This window comes from Ursus maritimus, unplaced genomic scaffold (genome assembly GCF_017311325.1).
Source record: "Ursus maritimus isolate PB19 unplaced genomic scaffold, ASM1731132v1 scaffold_13, whole genome shotgun sequence".
Taxonomy (NCBI): Eukaryota; Metazoa; Chordata; class Mammalia; order Carnivora; family Ursidae; genus Ursus; species Ursus maritimus.
The window spans coordinates 18,851,782-18,871,555 of record NW_024423675.1 but is presented as its reverse complement, the minus strand read 5'-3'; the positions used below and the strand labels follow the sequence as shown (position 1 = coordinate 18,871,555).

The window sequence follows — 19,774 nt, the reverse complement described above, 5'->3', positions numbered from 1 at the left end:
GGGAGGTCTGCAACCCCTGGATGGTGCTCCTTGGAGCCAGAAACAAACAAACGAACAAAAAGCCAACCCTGATCGGGACTGGGAGGGCAGGTGGGAGGGATACACAGTCTACAGGCCCAGGACCTCACCGCGCACGTCCCTTCGTGTTGTCAGCAAAGGGCATGCAGGGGAAGCAGACCCTCGAACAGGCCAGTGGGCCCTTGTTTGTACACAAGCATGATACACAGCAGGTCGGCAAGGCCAACGTCACCCCTATATCTCAGCCTCCTTTAAAACGTACTAACTTTATTTTTTGAAATTTTTTTCCCGGGGGGGGGGGGGGTGGAGAAATGAGCACGTTCTGTAACAAGGAAAATAACAACAATAGTCATAATAATGAGAAAAGCAAAATAAGCACATGTAAGTGCATTTTTTTCTTAGAGATTTATTTTTGTTTGATGAAGCTGACACCAGTCAGGGAGAGAGGAGAATGTTGGGAGCCCCGCAGGGAAGTGAGCACCCAGGGGAGGGGCTGCTGCTTCCTGCGGGCGAGTTGGGGGGGTTGGTGTTGGGGTTTGTTTAATTTGTTGCTGGAAGTTTTCCTTGTGTTCTCTTTTATAAATCTCTCCCTGGGCTTTCGAGCTTCCCCTCCCTCCCGCCTCCCTTCCCCTGCCCCCCAATTTCATTTTTAAAAAGCGAGCTCGCTCGCCAGGTGTGTCCCCCAAGCTCTCACAGCTCTAATAAATAAGGAGCACCTGTAAAACAGTAGCTTGACTTGTTACGTGACTGTACAAAGGAGAATATAGAAATACAGTATGTACACGGCGTCCACGGGCCGCGGTGCTTCAAGGCCAGCACGACGCTGTCCTGGCCTCACCCGCCCGCCGCCTGCCACCCCTCCTGCCTCCCGCGGCCGCTGAGTGGGCGGGGGCACCTGGACCCCTCAAGGGGGAACAATTGCTTTATCTGAGTTAGTAAACAGATACACTGAATCACAAGGTGATTTGATTTTTTTTTTTAGTTTTCTTCTTTTTTTGATTTTTTTCTTATTTTTTCTCTTTTTTTGCTTTTTTTTTTTTTTTCCTGTACTCGTCAGAATGGGCTACTCCACGACTGTCTCACCAACTCAGTGTCGGTACACATGCTCTGCAGGACTTCCGGACTCGCAGCTACAACTGTACAAGTGCACACAAGAGAATCTACCCTGTTATCCTCCACCCACTGACTGAGGATCGGATTGCACATTTCTCTTAACCATGACAGGAGAAAGCAAACAGTGAAACAGAATCATGGGTGATCTTTCTCACTTTCCCTCTTGTTTTCACTGGTTCGTCCATACCATTCTAATTATCATGAAAGGACTCTGCGTATAGAGAGATTGCTTCACTGACTTCCTGGACCGCCGAAAACCGTCAGGGTTGAAATTTCATCCAAGTCTTTCGTGACGCCCAGCAAATAGTCCCCCTCGGATTATTTTACACCTTGAGGGCATTTTGGTCTTCAGTTCAACACTCTTGCTCTGTTCCCAAATGGGGCGCTATTTAGGAGAATTTAAAGAGAAAGCTGAGAAGAATAAACATTTACCGAGTTCTCTTGGCATTCAGTCTCTGAAAAACCACAGTATAAACTATTCATGCTGCTTCTTACATCTGTCAAATCGAAAATTAAAAGCCATAAAAGTGTAACACTGAAAATATGGCATTAAAAAGGATAAAGGTGGCCTTTGTAAAAATAACAAGAAAAGTATATTAGCCAATAAAATATTCTAACTCTTCATTTAAAAGTGCATCCTGGGCAGGACAGAGACGACGCCGAAGTGTTGGGACTCCAGTACGATCCCTCTCCGCCTTCAAAACGTGAACAGTATAGGTCCAAAACCGTACAATGCAAATCACAATTCTTAGTGTAGCAGCAAAACCACAGCAGTTTTTAAAATGACTAAAAAAAGATTTTTGTTTTCAAATTCGTATCATCTTCCAGCCTCACCCTCCGAGCCTTGAAGATGGAGCGGGGAGAATACCTACGTTGGTCCTTGTGGCTTGTCGGTGTTTTGTTTGTCTAAAACCAGGGGCGAAATCCCTAAGTTCCTCTGGGGAGAAGCAGAGACGGTGGCCGCGGGAAGGCTGGGCCGCGGGAAGGCTGGGCCGCGGGGTAGGTCCAAGACGTGCTGGCTTCTCTGGGCTGGAGGCCACCGAGGGAGGGCTGCTTCCTCTGAGATGCTTAATGACAGGAAGCGGCTTTATTTGTTTGAGTTTTAGCCAGAGGGGGTGGTGAGCTGACCAGCTGGTGTCACTGGATGGCGGGACATGGTTTGCTCTGCGCCCTCTCGCCGCGCAAGGTACCCTGTGCGTGAGCGTTCCTGGAGAAAGAGAAGAAGGGGCCGTCAGAGTCCACGGGATCAAATCCCACCCCCACCCCGAGCGGGAGAACCCAGGCAGGAGTCAGAGGCGCGCAGGCCCGACCTCCGACGAGTCCCCACGAGAGCAGCACAGCATGACTTTGACGTGTCTTTAATTCACAGTTCTGCTCAGGGTCCGCCCTGCCAGCTTTGTGCGAGGAAATGAAACCCGACTTGCTCCTTGGAATACCACACGGAGCCGGCGTGCCACGCGCTCCCCCCAAGACCACGACAGCACCCCCTGCCACCAGGCAACCTTCGCCCTCCACCGTCCTGCACGCCCAGCTGGCAGCTCTTTCGAATTGCCCAAGGTCACCCCAAAGCGAGGCAAGGTCAGCAGGGGGCCCTGGAGCTCCAGACCTCACCCCTGCACTCCACGTAACAGCTCTGGCGTTGGCTGCGAAGGAGGAAAGCCCAGAGTCACTCTGCAGCACGTGAACGTTACCGCGGACACACAGGCCCCTCTTCAGAGGTGGCCTGCAGAGGCGACCGCGCTGGAAGAAACGCCCCTCCCCTGGGTCTTGCCTGACAACGGTGAGCCATGCCCATCGCTCGACCTCCAAACCGAACAGCAGCACGAGACTGGGAGACACGACACCACCAGGGCCTCGGGATGCCAGGGCGGAGGCTCCAAACGGGATGGCTCACCAGGAAAGCCAATCTCCGGAGAAGGCCCACCCCAGCTTTTACCGCAGATGTTAGGCTCTGCCTCTCCGTCCCTACTGGCTTGAAATATAACCTCCTGAGGACACTCAGTGACTCCTAGTAAACAGCCACTTAGAAGTCGGCCAACCAAACTGTAAAGTCCCTGAGGTTTGGGGCCGTGTCTGTTTGGCCCACATCGCCGCACCCAGCCCCCAGTTCCGCTAGACACACGGATGTCAAGTGAATGAGGGTCAAGCAGCTCCCGTCCCTCATTCCCTCAAAACAACCCCTTTTCTTTCCTGCTGAAACGTGAGGATGTCAGAAATGGGAATTGGTGGGGCGCCTGGGTGGCACAGTGGTTAAAAGCATCTGCCTTCAGCTCAGGGCATGATCCTGGCGTTATGGGATCGAGCCCCACATCAGGCTCCTCGGCTATGAGCCTGCTTCTTCCTCTCCCACTCCCCCTGCCTGTGTTCCCTCTCTCGCTGGCTGTCTCTACCTCTGTCGAATAAATAAATAAAAAATCTTAAAAAAAAATCTTAAAAAAAAAAAAGATGGGAATGGGTAAAATCTAACATGAGGTGATGACAGAGGACTCGTAAACATCTTTACAACTGTTGAGATTATTCCTAGAAGAACGAACAAATAATTACACAGAGGTGATAGAATTGAAAACTTGAAGGGACCCCAGAGATGATATAATTTCCGCATGTTATAGATGAAGAAAAAGAGGCCACAAAGAGACGTGCACACTTGCTCAGGGTGTCTGTAGCATGAATTCAGCACAAGTATGAGGAGGTCAAAATGCCCGTTGGGAGGACTAAATACAAGCTTGTGCTTTAAACCCTGCTCTCCAAGTCCTGGTGTTAATGGTAACGATAATAATGATCAGCCAAAAACAAGGTCTGAAAATCTGAATGTGCATGACAGGAAATGCCTGAGTTCCCCAAATCACATTAAATCACCAGATCCGTGTGTATTTAATATGTATATTAAATAACCAAAGTGAAAATGCAAAACACCACAAATATGCAATGGGGGTGGAATTACAAGGCCATGGAAACCTTTTCATTTGGCATGGTCAGATTTGGAAATGTGGATATTTATCTCTGAATAAAGAGCTCATTTTTAGTTCTTTCTTGTCTCTCTCTCCTTTCCTTCTTTCTTTCTTTCTTTTTTTTTTTGAGAATGAAATAATGGCAAGAAGGGATACAGAAATAAAAATCCAGAGCCACTATCAAATGAGAGGTCATAAAGAATTGGAAAGGAGCCTCAGAAATCACAAATGGATCCAAAGACACAAGTGTAGCTTCTTCTGGGGCAGTTCTTTTCCATTTAGGGAGCACAGCCTGGAGCTTGCTGTGGAGGGAGGAAAACCGTCCCCACCTCTGGGCTTGGGACCAAGAGTGACCAAATCTTATAGTCAGAGGGGGCCTCTGAATCCTTTCTATAAAAAGGAAAAGGAAAAAAAAGAAACATTTAACGCTTTCTTCCAGTGACTGGGAAACACCGCCATTTTGAATGACTTCCTTAAGAATGCCGTAATTGCTTTTTCAAGGATGTGGCTTTTTTTTCTTTAATGTAATCATGACCTCAAAAAGAGGAATATTTCTCAAGTGAGTTTCTTTATATTCAAATCACCTTTGGACAAAGGCCAAACATGGACAGCATCAGCCTACTTGGAGAAAATTTCAAGGCTTTCATAAGGGACTGGGAAAACGGGATTATAATGAGAGCCATTCTGGAACCTTAACTACAGCGTTTGCCATCCCAAACACTATAATAATCATTATTATTCTCTGGTATCTATTATTGTCTGGTAAATAATATGTGTTTTCCCCCCAAGTTCTAAAGGGTGCAGCTGCACCACACTCTATTTTTTGCAGCCCCATTCCTGCTGCTCTGAAAGCCTCCTCACACCGAGCTTATTTTAAGAGAATGGCAAAGTAGACAATTTGTGCTGTTTCCTTCCCTCTCGCCACATACTTGCCATGTCTGGGACACCCACAAAGGCCAGATGGTGGCAGTACAAGTCCCTGTCTGCTGGTAACGTTCGAGGACGGGGTGGGAGAGAGGTCATCCTCATTTGTTCCCGTGACTCTGACCGGTTCAGAGCGGCCCCCTTGTTGGAGACAGGGAACAGACTGGAATCAATGACATTGAAGAACCAAGCTTGGGCTTCACCCTCCTGAAGTGACCTGTATGCAGAGTATGAAACTCAAGAGGGAGGAGGAAACAAGTTTGCAGTTTGGGAAAGCGATCGTGAGGGAGCTCCAGAGCCCGAGCCACTTCCTACTTCGCCCTTGCCGAGCAGAGGGATCTTAGGGGAAACCCGTCCAGTCTCAATTTCTTGATCTGAACAAAGGGGAAATTACTATGATAAATGAGACAGAGACACAAGTTACAGTCCAGCCTGTCCCCTTCCTTAACCTCCCCCAGCCTTGATTCTTCTTCTGTGAAATGGGTGCCTCAGTGAGATTTTCTATCCTATCTTCCAGCTCTCAAGTTCTGTGACTGTAGGATTTTTGGACCAAAGCCAGTGTCAATAATGCAGGATTATAAACTTGAACATAACATAAGGAAGACTATTAATTTCTGAACTCCAAAGCCCAAAGTTTCAGAGACTCCTTTTAAACACACACACACACACACACACACACACACACACACACACACACAGCTCTCTGGCAGAGAATTCTGGAGTGTCCCTTAATGCAGGGAATTCTGGAGAAGTGGCTATTCTTGTGCCTCACATTTGGGTTTTCCTGTGAGTTGGGGGTTCATCTCAAGGCAGGACAACCCAGGGTCCTGTTACGTGGACTAGCACACGCACACAGCCCATCCCATATACCATGCATGGACCGTGTTTGAAGACCGGCTCCACAATGCATGGTTTCCATCTGCCTGCCTAGCACTTTTCTTTTCTTTTTTCCTTTTTATATAAGTAGGCTCCACACCAAGTGTGGAGCCCAATGTAGGGCTTGACCTCACAACCCTGAGATCAAGACTTGAGCTGAGATCAAGAGTTGGACGCTTAACTGACTGAACCACCTCTTTTCCTTTTATACATCAGGAAAGCATTGCTAAGAATGTGATTGAGTTGCTCACCCTCCTTTACCACACAAGAATTTTCAGAGAACTACAGAGAACAAAAAATGTGCCTGAGTACTAATAAATTTTTTCAATGTTGATACTGTCAAAATACGACCATTCTCACCTTTTCTTCTTTGTCTTTTACAGTCTAAGATTTACACTGGGTGTGTTCAAAAGGAAATTTTATAATTTCTACTCAACCACTCCCAAAAGTAAATGTGTGTCCAGAGAAAAATGTTTGTCTTATCCTCTATCCCAACATTTGCAAGCTGGTCCCTCCATGGTACAAGAGTCCCACCTCTGCTGGGAAGCCTGCCTCGATTTATCTAATCCATTTTCCAAACTTTTATTCTTCCTTTCCTCAAATACCTTTGTTATTAGCATAATCAAAATCCTGGGTGTCGGTCGTGTCTTACCTGTTCAGAAGGCAAGCTCCCCGTGTCTGCCATATTTACTCCCAGAGTCTACAACTCTGTGCCATCAACTCTACGACGTGCAAGAAATGCCCACTGCTGAGCCGACTGGCCTTTGTCCATCGACCGGAGCCCTGCAGTGATGCCGCTCACTCGGGCACGTCGGCCCATCACTTATCACGGTTAAATACAGCCATTACGTGCTGGCTTCGGCCACGCTGTTTATCTGGGACAATAATGAGTCCCTGAGGACTGAACTGCTCTCAGGTAGCCGCAGCTATTCTGGGACACTCACAAGAGTAGGGCCCTGCGGTCAATGAGCACAGTCACCTGCGTTAGCTGATAAACCCAAGTGTGATGCCAGATAGTGGTCTCCACGGCGTGCCCTTCCAGAAAAGACTGCAGCTTGGTGAGGTTTTGCCAAAAAATGGTTCCTTCTATCCCCCATCAACCACTGCTTCGTGAAGTTTTGAAACGGCTTTTACCAAGAAACGGTTTTCATTTATGAAGTGGATGGCACCTCTTTTCTTACGGCTCATTTGTTGGTGAAAGTCACTGAAAAACATCCCTTCCCCTTCCTGGTTTGATTGCCATGGGACATGACCAGTGGTGGGAAGAGAGGTGTGGGAGCCGAGGGTGAGCTTCAGTTAAACAACAACCTCATCGCCAGGGCACTGCCCTCCCCGCGGCTCTGATAAGCCAAGGCTCATGTATATTTAACAGAAAAAAAAATTAAGCCAAACATCGGGCCTTGCTTTTCTTTTTTATAATTTTCTCCTTTAGCAATATCTCCTATTTTATTCTTTAATCAATAAAAATCACAACAATATAAGACCACCTACTGGGATAACTCCGTCTTTAATTCTTTGTCGGACAATTTAAAATTTTGGTTTTCTTAGACTGGCTGGTTCTATGAGTTAAATGGGTAGAGAGGCCTGTTTATTCTCATAAGTGGTCACTGCTATTTCTTGCTAACCTCTAAAAGTTCCTAGGGAACAAAGAACCCTCAGCCAGGGAACCCCATCTTGTGTACTCATACAAGTCCTTTTCTTTATCCTGGACAACTGATCTTCTTTCAATACCTCAAATCATTTCTGGAACCTGGGAGTTTAAGCAAACCAAATGACCCTGTCCGGTCCTTTCCTAAAAGCATGCGGGGATTCATGAGTACATTTTTGTTAACACACTGGAGCTGGTGGCTACATCCATTCACGAAAGAGAAAAATTTTAAAAAGGAGCCTTACATAATATAGCTAATGTTCTGCAGGAAATTTTGACGATGAGCCAGAGCTCTAGGCCCCTGGCTTTTAGGACTGAGCCCTTCCGTTATGGTTTGGGAAAGCTGCATTTTTTCCGAAGAAAGAAGCCAAATTTTAGTGAGCACCTACTGTATATCAAATACTGCCCTAGGCACTTTTATATACTTACTTCACTTGAAAACAAGCATATTTTATATACTTATTTCACTTATACACTTATTTCATTGAAACAACAATGCTACTTAAGTATTTATTATTGTCCCCATTTTGCAGACGAGGAAACTTTCCTAGGAAGGATAAGGAGCTTACTTGGTCAAGGTCACTAGCCAGAAAGGGGCAGAGTGGGTTGAGTCCAGCTCCTATGACCCCAAGCTCCACGGTCCCGTCCAGAGAGTGCTTCCCCCAGTCCGGGGTTTCATCTCTCCCCTTCCCTCCCGACAAGTGGGGGTGGCAGTGTCAGGGCCCTCAGGGGCCCTAGAGACATACACAGTCCAGCTCTTTTGCTTTACAAACAAGAACTCTGAGAAGTTATTCGATAAGAAATTATAATTACATTTCATTCAAGTAGCATCTGATACACAAACTAGCTAATGCTGGTTCATGTGCCTTCTAAAAATTCTGCCTTGGACAAAAAAAAAGTAGATGTTTATTGTATTAAGATTGAGTTTGTTATTTCTCTGTATCTGTATTATCTGAACATAGGCATTCTAGGTTAAAAAAAGAAGAAAAAGATCCTAGAGCAAAAAGCAGCTTTCTGTGGCAAGTAGCTATGGTTTACAGTGCAAGAGTAAATTTTAGGATTTTAGGCGGGATCTGGAAAGGTGGTCTTTCTGGCACTTTATCTCTTCTTTACAACCAGGCCATGAGTAGAGGGAGTGGGAAGGAGAGGCGGAGATACCGAGAGAGAGGGAGAGGCTTCGTATTCGTGGAAACTAAGTCCGCTGTACAAAACCAGAGCAAGCATACTGACGCCCCACCGCCCCACCCCCACCCCCAAGCAGCCAAGGAGAGGGAGAGTGTGGTTAATAATTGCTTCCCTGCACCCTTCACCCTCCCAACCCCAGATGTTGACGTACAACTCATTTCCTCTCCGAGATCAGCTGCCCAACGTGAGGAAGCGATACCACGGGTGGCAAAAACATGCCTCTGGCTCTTGGCACGGGGCATGTAACTCAAGCAGCTTTGGTCGTATCTTGTGTCCCACTGAGAGGAAAGGCAGATGAGGACTCAGGTTCTAATGCTGGCTATGCCACTCTGACCTTGGGCATTTGCTCATGTTTGTCCCAGTCTCTACTTGAAAAAGTTGAACCAGACATCTTAGAATTTCTGGAATGGTTTCCCTAACCTCCAAGGTTGACAGCATGGAAGCGTTTCCTTACCTTCCATTACACATCCAAGGGAAGCAAGTTCTGAGCTGCAGGGGCCACCATGACAATTCTTTTAGCAAGCACCTACTACATGCCAGGTACCACCTGGGCACTTTCACCCAGGTTATCCACACCGGAGCCTGATGACGCTGAGGTAGGGGCTACTATCTTCATTTTCCTTGCGCATGAGACGTGCTCAGCAATTTTGCATGGGGACTCTGGAATCCGGCCGCCTGTCAGATCCCAGCACTGTCGCTGACTGACCAATGATACTGGGTAGGAGACTTAGCCTCTCCGTGCGTCAGTTACTTCAACTGTAAAATGGGTTTACTAATGGTATCCCCTAGGGTTGTTGTGGGCATGTAACATTTGAACACTGCCTATGTATAGAGTGTGCTCGATAAATATTAGCGGACACATTTGATCAGAGTACAGGCACAAGAGGTTATAAAGCGTATCCAAACTCTCACAGCTAGTAAGCGATACAGCCAGTTTTCAAATCCAAGCAGCTCTCACTCCAGCCCCATGGTCTTCTCCCAGGCCTTGCAGCCTTTCTAATAGGGACAGTAGCTGCCGGCTCTAGGACACCTGTGATGTGCCCGCTGTCCATGTTTTCTTACCTACCCCTCACAGCAGTGTGATTGCTACTGGCAACCTAGAGGAGACGAGGCGCTTCCTTCCTCACCTACGAAACGGCTCTGCCGGGATCTGGACCCAGGCTGGCCGAACTCCAGAGCAGATGTTCTTTGCCACGAAACCACACCACTGCCTACCTTCACCACCGGAAAGCCACTGTCACCACACGTGGGTGCTTCAGAAGAAGGTCTATGGCATGGGAAGTTAAGAAAGATAGAAGGACATCTCCAAAAGCTGTCCCCCTCCCCTGACAGGCCCTGCAGGCCCTGGGGGAGGGGGTTCAGCTGCCGTGGGCATCTCAGAAGCTGTCTCAGGTAGAGCCGGCCGCCCAAGCGTGAGGACCGCTCCTCCGTCCAAGACCAGAGCGTCTGGGTGTCCCTGAGGCCACGGTGCAGGCTCCGTGCTCATCAGCAGGGCCGTCCTCCGCCCGGAGCGCACGGCCTGCCTCCGTGGCCCAAGAGCCGCGGCCCACAGCCCACGCCACGCCTGGTTGGCTGGCCGGGCCCTGTTTCTGCAGCACTCTGCGGCCGGCCAGCGCCCCCGACGGGACGTACACATGGCCTGTCAGTGGTGAGGCTTGCTCCCACTACATGCTGGGAAGCCTCTCGAGGCCCAGCCCGGACACAAGGGTCCTCCTCCCGTGGCGCCGCTACCACGCTGTATGCGCTTACAGTACACACGTGGCCGCCTCCGCCCCGCACTAGCGATAACATCCCTCAACGGTTAGCACCCACCCCTGGTAATTAGCCTGTCATCAGAATGCAGCGACCAGCTTTAGTGATGCCAGTCTTTCTCTTGCTTCCTTTCAGTCTGCGAACAGCTGCTAAAGTAATTTTCCTCCAACACAGATTTCACGCTGTCACTCCTCCGCTCGAGGTCGGGGTGACGTTGCCTAACGCAGGGAGCACCCATCCCACAACCTCCTGCTCCCCCATTTACTGCCCTCCTCCAGCCTCCGGGGCTCCTCTCCCTCTGCCTTAGGGCTTTGCTCCGGCCAGGCAAAGGTGGGGGGCGGGGTCATCCCTAACGGGGCTCACTCGCCTCTGCCTCTGTGGCTTTTGACATCCTATTGCACTCCCTGGCCTTACACTGCCGAATGCCAGTCCGGGCTGCTCCCCGGACTTAGGACCTGACCCCGAACTCACGTGCTTTATGGAACCCTCTCAGGGTAATTCCATTTGCTGTTGCTCTCCCGGGACTCTTCTCATTTATTCAGCGAATACCTGCATCCCCAGTGGGCCAGCCCTGAGCTAGAAACTCGGTTACAGCAGTCTTTTCCCTTCCTTCCTTCTCCCTCCTTCCCTCCCTCCCTACCCCTCCCTTCCTTCTTTCCTTCCTTCCTTCCTTCCTTCCTTCCTTCCTTCCTTCCTTCCCTGTATCTCCTGACAACAGTGTCCCTGCACAAAGTCAATATTAGATATCATTAGTTAAAAATGGATATGTTTTATTCTCTAGAGAACGACATGAAGACCATCTCTATCAGTAAGTGAAAGGGGACTGCCTCCCTCTGTTTGGATGTGATTGGGTATTTATTAAGTTTATGGACTATAAAATATGAATTAAGTATAAATTAAGAACTCCAATACAGAATTTTTTAAAAGCTATTATTCCTCTGCATAGGCCACACACACACACACACACACACACGCACATACACAGCTGAGACAGAGAACAAGTTGATCAGAAGATCAGACAGTAAGGAGTGCTGTCGAAATCAGAAATCTGAACCGGTGGCCCCTCATCTTCATTTGCAGAGCCATAATGTTTTTCCAAAATTTTTCATAGTTTTTTAATTAACATTTAGGATTCATGTTGCTCAAACCTTGGTGGATGTGAAAATGACATTAAGTCCATGTTTATGATGCCATCGTATTAAATGAGAGGAATGGAGGGACCTGGATGTATTTTTGGTTTGGCAAATTGTAGAAATATTTTTTTCAAACATTTGGGGTTTGGCTAAACCCAAAACTTATTTTGCCAAGCACTTTGGCCTTAATTTTTAAACCCATGTGTATTTTAAAAGAAATTCAATCTATATGTTTCTGACTCATTTACACTTAACTCATGAAAATGCTGTTTGGTAAGAGCTATGAGATGTCCAAGCGAGTTTATGAGCCTTTTTAAGCCTTCTTTTCCCCGTTCTTACCAGAAAGTTGTATTTTGCCAGCCATAAAAGAGTGTGAGCCCCAGAGGCCTGTGGTGAGTTTGAAATTTATAACCTCTGAAGCTTAAATGGATTCTGAGTGCGGAAAAAGTTTGTTTTGTTTTGTTTTTCTCTCCTCTTTTTCATATGTAGTGGACAGACTACCTCTGATAAAGACAGAATCCTAGGTCTTAGTTTCCGAGACGGCTAAAGGTGAATAATAAAGAGTTCAATCTAACCACCAATAAATTTCCCCTAAAACACTTCAGAGGAACGATATGACACTTTAAACTCATGTGGCCACAGATTCAGATCCAACGCTCTACTGAAAAGTGTTACTAATTACTCCTAGGATAAGACAAAGAGGCGAGACACAACGCGACTCAAGTTGAACATTTTACCTTTGGAAGAGCTGGGTAATTTTTTTAAAATCAGACAACCAACCCTGTTTATGATTTTTTTATACATTTTTTAAATAAGCGACATGTACTAAAAATAGCATTTGAATTAAAACCAGAAAAGCAGGAAGAACGTGCATGCATGCTGCAGTGACTTCACCCCGTGTCTTCTCCATATAACGATGCTCAGATACCACTCAATTATAGTATTCCAGGGGGAGAAAGCTTTTGGATAAAGTACTTAAAAATGGCTTATAAATATTTAAAGTATAAGCATCTAGCAAATCATGACAAAGTTTTACATTTAACCACATGTGCTCCAAATATCTTGAAATTACTCTAAATATGGGTTTAAAATATCAAAAGGGCTTGTTGATGGGACGCAGAACTTTGCAGAGAAACTTAAACCTGATCGTTCTTGCTCCCACAACACCCAATCTGCACAATTTTTAAAGTGTGCGTGTGTAGATTTCCTTAGAAAAAGATCACGTTACAAGCTGAATTTCCAAAACAAGAGTTGAAGGATGAAATATAGGGTTTCCCTTTCTCTCACCAAATGCAGCTTAGCCACTTTGCTTCTAGATAATTTGTTAGTGTAGGTTGGCTCATATTTAAGACAGTAACGTTTTAGAAACACTTCGAGGACTCAGCCAGCTGCAAGGAGGATATCATTACAAATTGAGACACATGTTGTATGGGAATACCATTCATTTTCAATACCAAAAACATGTCTGGGGAAATAAGCCATGCAAATGAGAGAGAGAGATATATTTTTAATTGCATTTTTGGGATGTTAGGTCAATGGTTCATATCAAATGAGTCCATAAAGTGTGTCTCTCCCTCCTGTTCCGTGAATGCTATCAGTCACATTCTTACCTCCCTTTTTACCCGAAACAAAACACAGCTTGCTATCAACGAGAGACAACACACCGGAGGTTCAAAGGGGGGAAATGATGAGACATCCAGCAGCACAGCCGAGAGCTGAGTGGAATGAGGCTGGGGAGCGCTGGGTAGCTTTGATTCGTCACAGTCTGGACCCCGCGGCTCCGTGGAAAGGCAGTTCCCTTCTCCCTATTCAGGAAAGGCACTGGGGAAACTTGGTAAAACTGCAACACACAAGCTGTTGCTTATGCCCATAGCTCAGTACGGGGAGCGAAGAGTTAAAAGACATTGTGGGCAACTTGACTGGTTTCCTATCTAAGAATGTGTCCTGCACTCAGGAGCTATTCTAAAGCATGAGAGGCTGATTTCTAGTTTTGGTTGTTCGTGTTTTGAATGACCCTTGAAATAATCTGTGTGTGTGTGTTTTCTCCCTCTTTGTGGATGGCCTCACGTTCTCAGTCCGGACCCCACCCCACTTGTTTGTCAGGCAGAATGTAGAAATCCACGAATTTGGAGAAGAGCTCTATGCGGTTGACATTTAGAGCTGGCGTCTGAGATGGCATTTACCCCTTTTCCATGAGAATGGGACCCTGTTAAATGATGCCAGCATTACATCATTTATCTTTTAAGGCTAATTTATTTGTTTCTCTGAAATGGATTCCTTTTATGCTTTTGAGGCATTAAACACAAAAAGTTTACACATGCAGAATGCATTACCTTAACACACATTCACGTATGAAGTGCTACCCATTTCGACCGGCAACTGAAGAATACACAATAATTCTGTGCAGGATGGGGTGAAGGGAAACAGAATGGCCTCCTCTGTCCCTCTGGCACAATCTCTTTGACAAGAGACTCTGGAAAAGGCAGCACGCTGGGGGTGGACGTGTTTCACTACATGAGGTAAGTGTCCCGGGCTGTAGTGTATTTTGGTCCTCAAACACCTCTGCCTCTCTACTTAACGCTTGTCTGCGTGAGGGTAGGTGTAAGTGGTTGAACCATGATGCCCAGGCAGCCGCTCAGGCTGGCAAGGGAATGACTGGTTGGAAATCAGACAGGGAGTTTCTTTCCAGTGCCTTTCAGAGCAATGGCTTGTTAATAGGTGATCGAATGCTTTCCCCTCTCCAAGCACGCTCTCTCCAGGTGAAGAAGCAGGCTAAGGAGCTGGGGAAAATGCGCAGTGCTTCCAGACACAGCTCCACAATGCCTTGGTATTTACGGAGCCGTCCACTTCCTGGGCGCTAGCCATTCTGCTCCCTCGGCCCCGAAAGCAGGGTAGAAGCTTGAAGGACAGCGTCACCCTCTACAGTAGAAACTTCAAAAGTCTAGGGGCTGGGGAATTTCTAGCTTGTTTCTTTTCTTGCTTACCTTTTCTTGCACTCACGGGATACGAAGGTCTAGAGTCTTTTGCCTTTTGTCACTAAGGCCATCTTCCGGAGGCAAGTGCTACGCCACGTAGCTACAGCAGTGGTCTGCAATATTAGGCCCATGGCAAAAACTGCTACAAATAATTCTGTTTTAAGGGAAACTTTAACCATTAAATCGGCCTCCTCAGAGAGACAAGAAAAATTCCAGCTCAGATATGGCTCCGTGATAATATAAAATAATCCTTTAGAGGCATCAGGCATACTACTTCTGAAGCCAAAATCTACAGACCTCTCCTCCCGGGAAAATGCCTCTGTGCACAGGTATATAAAACTTCCCTGGGATTCCAGGGGGAGCCTCTGAAGGCCATCCATGGACAAGTCCAGGGAGCAGGAGACCAGCTTGAGGGAGCAGCCGCATCAGCCGGAAGGCCTGGAAGCCAGGCCAGGACTAGCACAGCACCTACACGCCCCTGAGACTGAGTTCTTTAAAGTTTGCACACTGCGCACTCTCTCACCTCACCCTAGTCCCAGCCCTGCTGGGTCACGGCTACATCTGAAAGAAGTAAATACCTGGTCACATACATCATTTCCTATCCCACCGTAATCTGATTGAAATAACATCCAAAAGCCAGATGCTTGCACATTAAAACCCTCCTTCCACCCTTTGTTGCAAGGGTTAAAATAGAGCCAGCAGCACTGAACGACACGCGGCTAAGGCCGATCTTGACCCTGTGCATTCCAGAAAAGTCTCCTCTACGGGTCTGGAATGATCACAGAAAGCTCCTCCCCAATCACACGTGTCCGTGATGCGAACCTGGCCGTTTCTCTCTGGCTCTGGGAATCAGCCCTACCAGGCAGTGGACAGCCCTCTATATCCCAACAGACAGCCGAACCTTGAACGTCAGGGATTACATGGCCAGTTCACACAGCCCGTAACCAAGTACCGGGACACTGAGCATCTCCAGTCTGGCAGAGGATCTGAGCACATCCCACTGGGATCGATTTCCTCTCCTCGCTCTCAGGTTTTCTTCTCTTTCCTTTCCTTCATAGGACGCACCCACAGTACTCCTTCCAATGTATGGACCTGACTTTCCAGGCAGCCAACTCTCGCAAACTTCTCAGCTGGAGAAACTAGACTGGCAAACAGTTACCTGTCACCTCCGCCCTTCGGGCTTTCCTGATGAGGTCAGCACCCCTCCCCCCACCTTGAGGTCATCCTTCCTGGACTGTGGCTCCATAACCAGACTAATAATTAAACTCCAAGAAGCCACAACTACGGCTGCCTCCTCCTGCTCTCCCAGAGAAAACAAAAAGTGGGAGGCGCTCTTGCTGCTGAGGCTAAGGGAGCAGTGTGGAATTGGAGCCAGGGAAAAGAGTCCCAGATTTTCTTCCTGTTTTAGAAACATGTCCAAAATCTGGAAGCCACAAAGGTGGGAAGTTGTATGGACTTGTTGCTCCAGGGTGATGGAAAAAGTGGGGGCGGAAAGATTACTCATGGTACACATTTTTTCCATTGATTATTTTACTTAGAATATGTCATTTCTCTGGAAAATCGAGGAGGGGGGGATATTCTCTTTTGAATATCTTCAAACATTTGCAAATGGTTACTCTGAACTCCCCAATGTACCATAAACAAGTGTAAACTGTAGAAATTCAGAAAATGTACAAATACAAACAGCGATTCCCCCAAGCTCCAAGGCAAAGACAAAGAAGGGAGTATTCCATTTACAAATGGAATTCTTTGTGGATAGAATAGTTTGGAAAATGTTTATACATTGTTTTTCTTATTATTTGGGGGAATATTTTTTCCAGCCTACAGAAGCTACAGCACTGGTATGTGGAGTCCTGAAAGTTGAAGATTAAAGGAAGATTATAATCTTTCAAAATCTTTGACTAAAACTTAATTAGTTCTGCATCTAAGACAATATCTGCCCATTGAAATCATTTGTAATCATATCAACAAAGAAGGATGCAAGAAGTCAGGTAACCAGGAACAGAATCACTTCAAAATGGAAAAAACAACAACAACAAAAGAACCCCAAAAAAACAAAAACTAAGAGCACCAAACCTAGGATTTGCCAAGAACTAGCAAACATGATGGCTTCTTTGAAGAAAACTGTAGCTGCCTGGATACTGATTTCAAGATACAGTCTGCTTTGAATCTGCTTAAAGTGATAAACAAACAAACCAGTAACAGGGTAGGAGAATGGCAGGCACAGGGGGAAAGGATGAAGATCCCTGACAAGTTACCGACAGACTTTCCAAGAGAAATAACGCGTGAGTCCCCAACAAGCACATGGAGAAATCACTCAGCTGCACCTCAGCGGCCACAACACAGTCCAGTTTAATGCTTTCCACTTGGGCTTTAACTCGTCCCCAACAGTGCTGTCAGGGCACAAAAGCCATGCCGCCCTTTATTTAACGGATGCATTTCCAATTTCCACAACCATATGAATGGGCTGGGTTTCTGAAGGCACTGAAGAAAAACAGCTCCACATGTGCACAGAAAATCAGGAAGGGTCAGAGAATGTGAGTGAATTACGGCGGGTTGAGACTGCGCTTCGAGATGACACGCAACTCCAGAGGGCAAGAGCAACTGTGATTTAGTGAAGGAGAGGCAGTTCTTCCCCCATCTTAAATCACTTGCCTTGTCACCCTGCTGGAGCTTGGCAAAGCCTGAGTGTCTCTGACTTTAGAGAAAAGCTGTAATTTCTTGGGGGACCCATCATAAAAAGAACTCTCCAACCTCAAGGGGCTATGGGCAATTTTGTCACTGCACCTTCTGAAATTGGCTGAAGCCAGGTTAATATTTTTAGTAACGATGCTGGTCCACATACAAGACCCTAGCCTGATTCTTTATTCAGCAACATATATCATCCAAATAGCCATCATATATTTCATGCTTTTATGTTCTTTGGGCCCCATGCTACTCATGGACCAGTGGCACTATTCTTGACCTGGTCACTTCTCATTCCAGTAATGGTAGTAAAATCGTTCACCCTCCCGTTCCTCAAGTAACGTCATTGGGATGAGTGATATCAGAATATATTTAAAATTCCAATCCCCAATGATTTTTGGCTTTCCAAAGGCCATCACTTCTTTGTCCCACACCTTCCTGTTGCTCACTGCTTTATTAACCAGATTAAATTACTCTGGTGGAGACATCAGGGGCATTTTCAGTTGAGGTGACTACGAGAACGCCGAGTCCATCTGTCTTTGGACAGCAGAACTTGTAGATGTAAAACCAAGAAAGATGGGGAGTTGATTTTTAGTGTTCTGCTCCTACTGGCAAAGTCAGTGATGGAAAAGGAAACCGCAAACTATGGTGACTGGGAAAGCCTTCTTGCACCAACCAACAAGCCCCCTGGCACTGGCTCTGTGCTTCCCAAACAAACCTCTGCCTGTTAGGTCGGCAGGTGCCCATGTAAATATGCCAACTTAGAGACAATGGTCCTGACACGCCACATCAAGTGTTCTGGTCCACATTTCTATTTCCCCCTGTGGAGTAGCGGGCTGGCATTCTAGGTGTGTTTTTGTTGCTGGAAAAACAAGAATTGCACACTGTTAAAAAAAAAAAAAAAGAATCGAACACCACCTCAACACTTGGAGAAGTTGGTAGGTACGCTTGGTTTTTGTCTAGGAACCTTCCCCAAGACAACTAAGGTGAATAAAAGAATTTCATCAAGTAGGGTAATAAAGGGACCATTTAGCCTGTTCTCTTACAGTGGTTTAAAGAAAATGCAGCTCCAGAGTCAGAAAGACTAGATCTGAATCTTGACTGCTCACTAACTTGGTCATCTTGAGCAAATTACTTCATTTCTGTGTCTCAGTTTCCTCGTCAGTAGAATGAAGACAGCAGTAATTATCATAGAGATCCAGACCCAAATAACTGCTACTGAGAAACACTTAGAAGAGAGTCTGCACGTAGAAACATGAGCAACTGTCCTTCCTACAAGGTCCACTTCTACCCGGGGTTCCTTCCTCCCCGGGCCTATATCCCCAGCAGACTGTAAGGGTCTTGAGGGCAGGCACCGCATCATATTCCCTCTGTATCTCCCCAGCTCCCGGAAGGAGCTGTGCACAAGTGAGGTGCTCAATAAATGTTCGTTTCTCTTCCTTTTCTCTCCATACGCCGTTGATAAGCCTCAACTGAACGTTAGCCCATTTGCTGTCTTCTGGGATAGCGGGCCTTGGTCTGGCAGGCCTAGTTAATTACTGCATCCCTCACTTGCTAGCTCTCGTTTGGACAACATCTCCATGCCTTATCCTCCTCCTTGGTAAGGTACAGAGGATGCCGATTCTGCCAGCTGGTGGGAGGATCAAAAGCGGCCGCATCTGGCTCTGGGGGGCATGCTACACATGCTAGCTCCTCTCCCCCTTACTAGAATTCTGGACTCATTATCAATAGCTCATTTGGCATGAAGCAGGATGCCCTTCATGAGGTCAGACATATGTACTCTCAGCCACTTCGGCAGCGTGGCCCTTTCTCCTGTCAAAGCTTCCCACTATCTGCAGAGGTGAGCAACCCACCAGCGAAGGCCACAGAGCCCCAAAAAGGAGAGAATGCCAAGCTGGTCAACAATGCCGGAGGTCTGCCCTAGGGAATGCTTCATGACAACATGAAGAGACTCCCTGAACAGGAGCTATGGGCCACTTTTCCAGCACTCTGCCAGGGAAATGGGGCTTAGTGGCCTGGGTTCAGTTGGCATAAGCACGTAAAGAAAGTTAGTTTTTATTCTCATCTTGCAGATGGAATCCATGGTTTTTGAGAAATTTGGTGAATTGAGACCTTCTGCCAATAAGCCTACCAGCCTCCAGGAAGGGACCTGGCTCACCTTTTACCACAGCTTTGTAACCTCACGACTGAACATTTAAGGGTCTAAATCCCCCCGTCCCGGGACCCTTAAGCTCTTCCTCCTCCCCACACCGGCCTCTTCTTCAACAGGGTGAATTACAGAGATGAGCATGAGAATAAAAGTTTAATTAAGTAGATAGTGTCTCAAGTCAGGTGCAAGACTGGGCTTCACCATTAAATAAGTCACCTTGGGCATGGCATCTACATTCTGTGACTCAGTTTCCTCAGCTGTAAAATGGGAATGATGTCGGATCAAAACGATGACACTGTGTGACCACACTAGGTGAGCTGTAAAACAAGTACGGTAAAATCATGATTATCACTCTAACTCTGTGCCTC

General features: G+C 46.8%; 1 protein-coding gene across 2 annotated transcripts in view; it reads right to left on the bottom strand.

Annotated features, from left to right (window-relative positions):
- Positions 1-404: 404 nt before the first annotated feature.
- Positions 405-19,774, bottom strand: part of LOC103675896 (sine oculis binding protein homolog) — a 160,182-nt gene continuing 140,812 nt past the window's right edge. The window contains exon 7 of one of the 2 annotated variants that reach the window (XM_040627588.1): positions 405-2,338. The gene's annotated coding sequence lies outside the window, so the exon portion shown is untranslated. Of the gene's footprint in view, positions 2,339-19,556; positions 19,724-19,774 lie in introns of those variants that run through there. The other variant, XM_040627589.1, reaches the window with a different exon arrangement.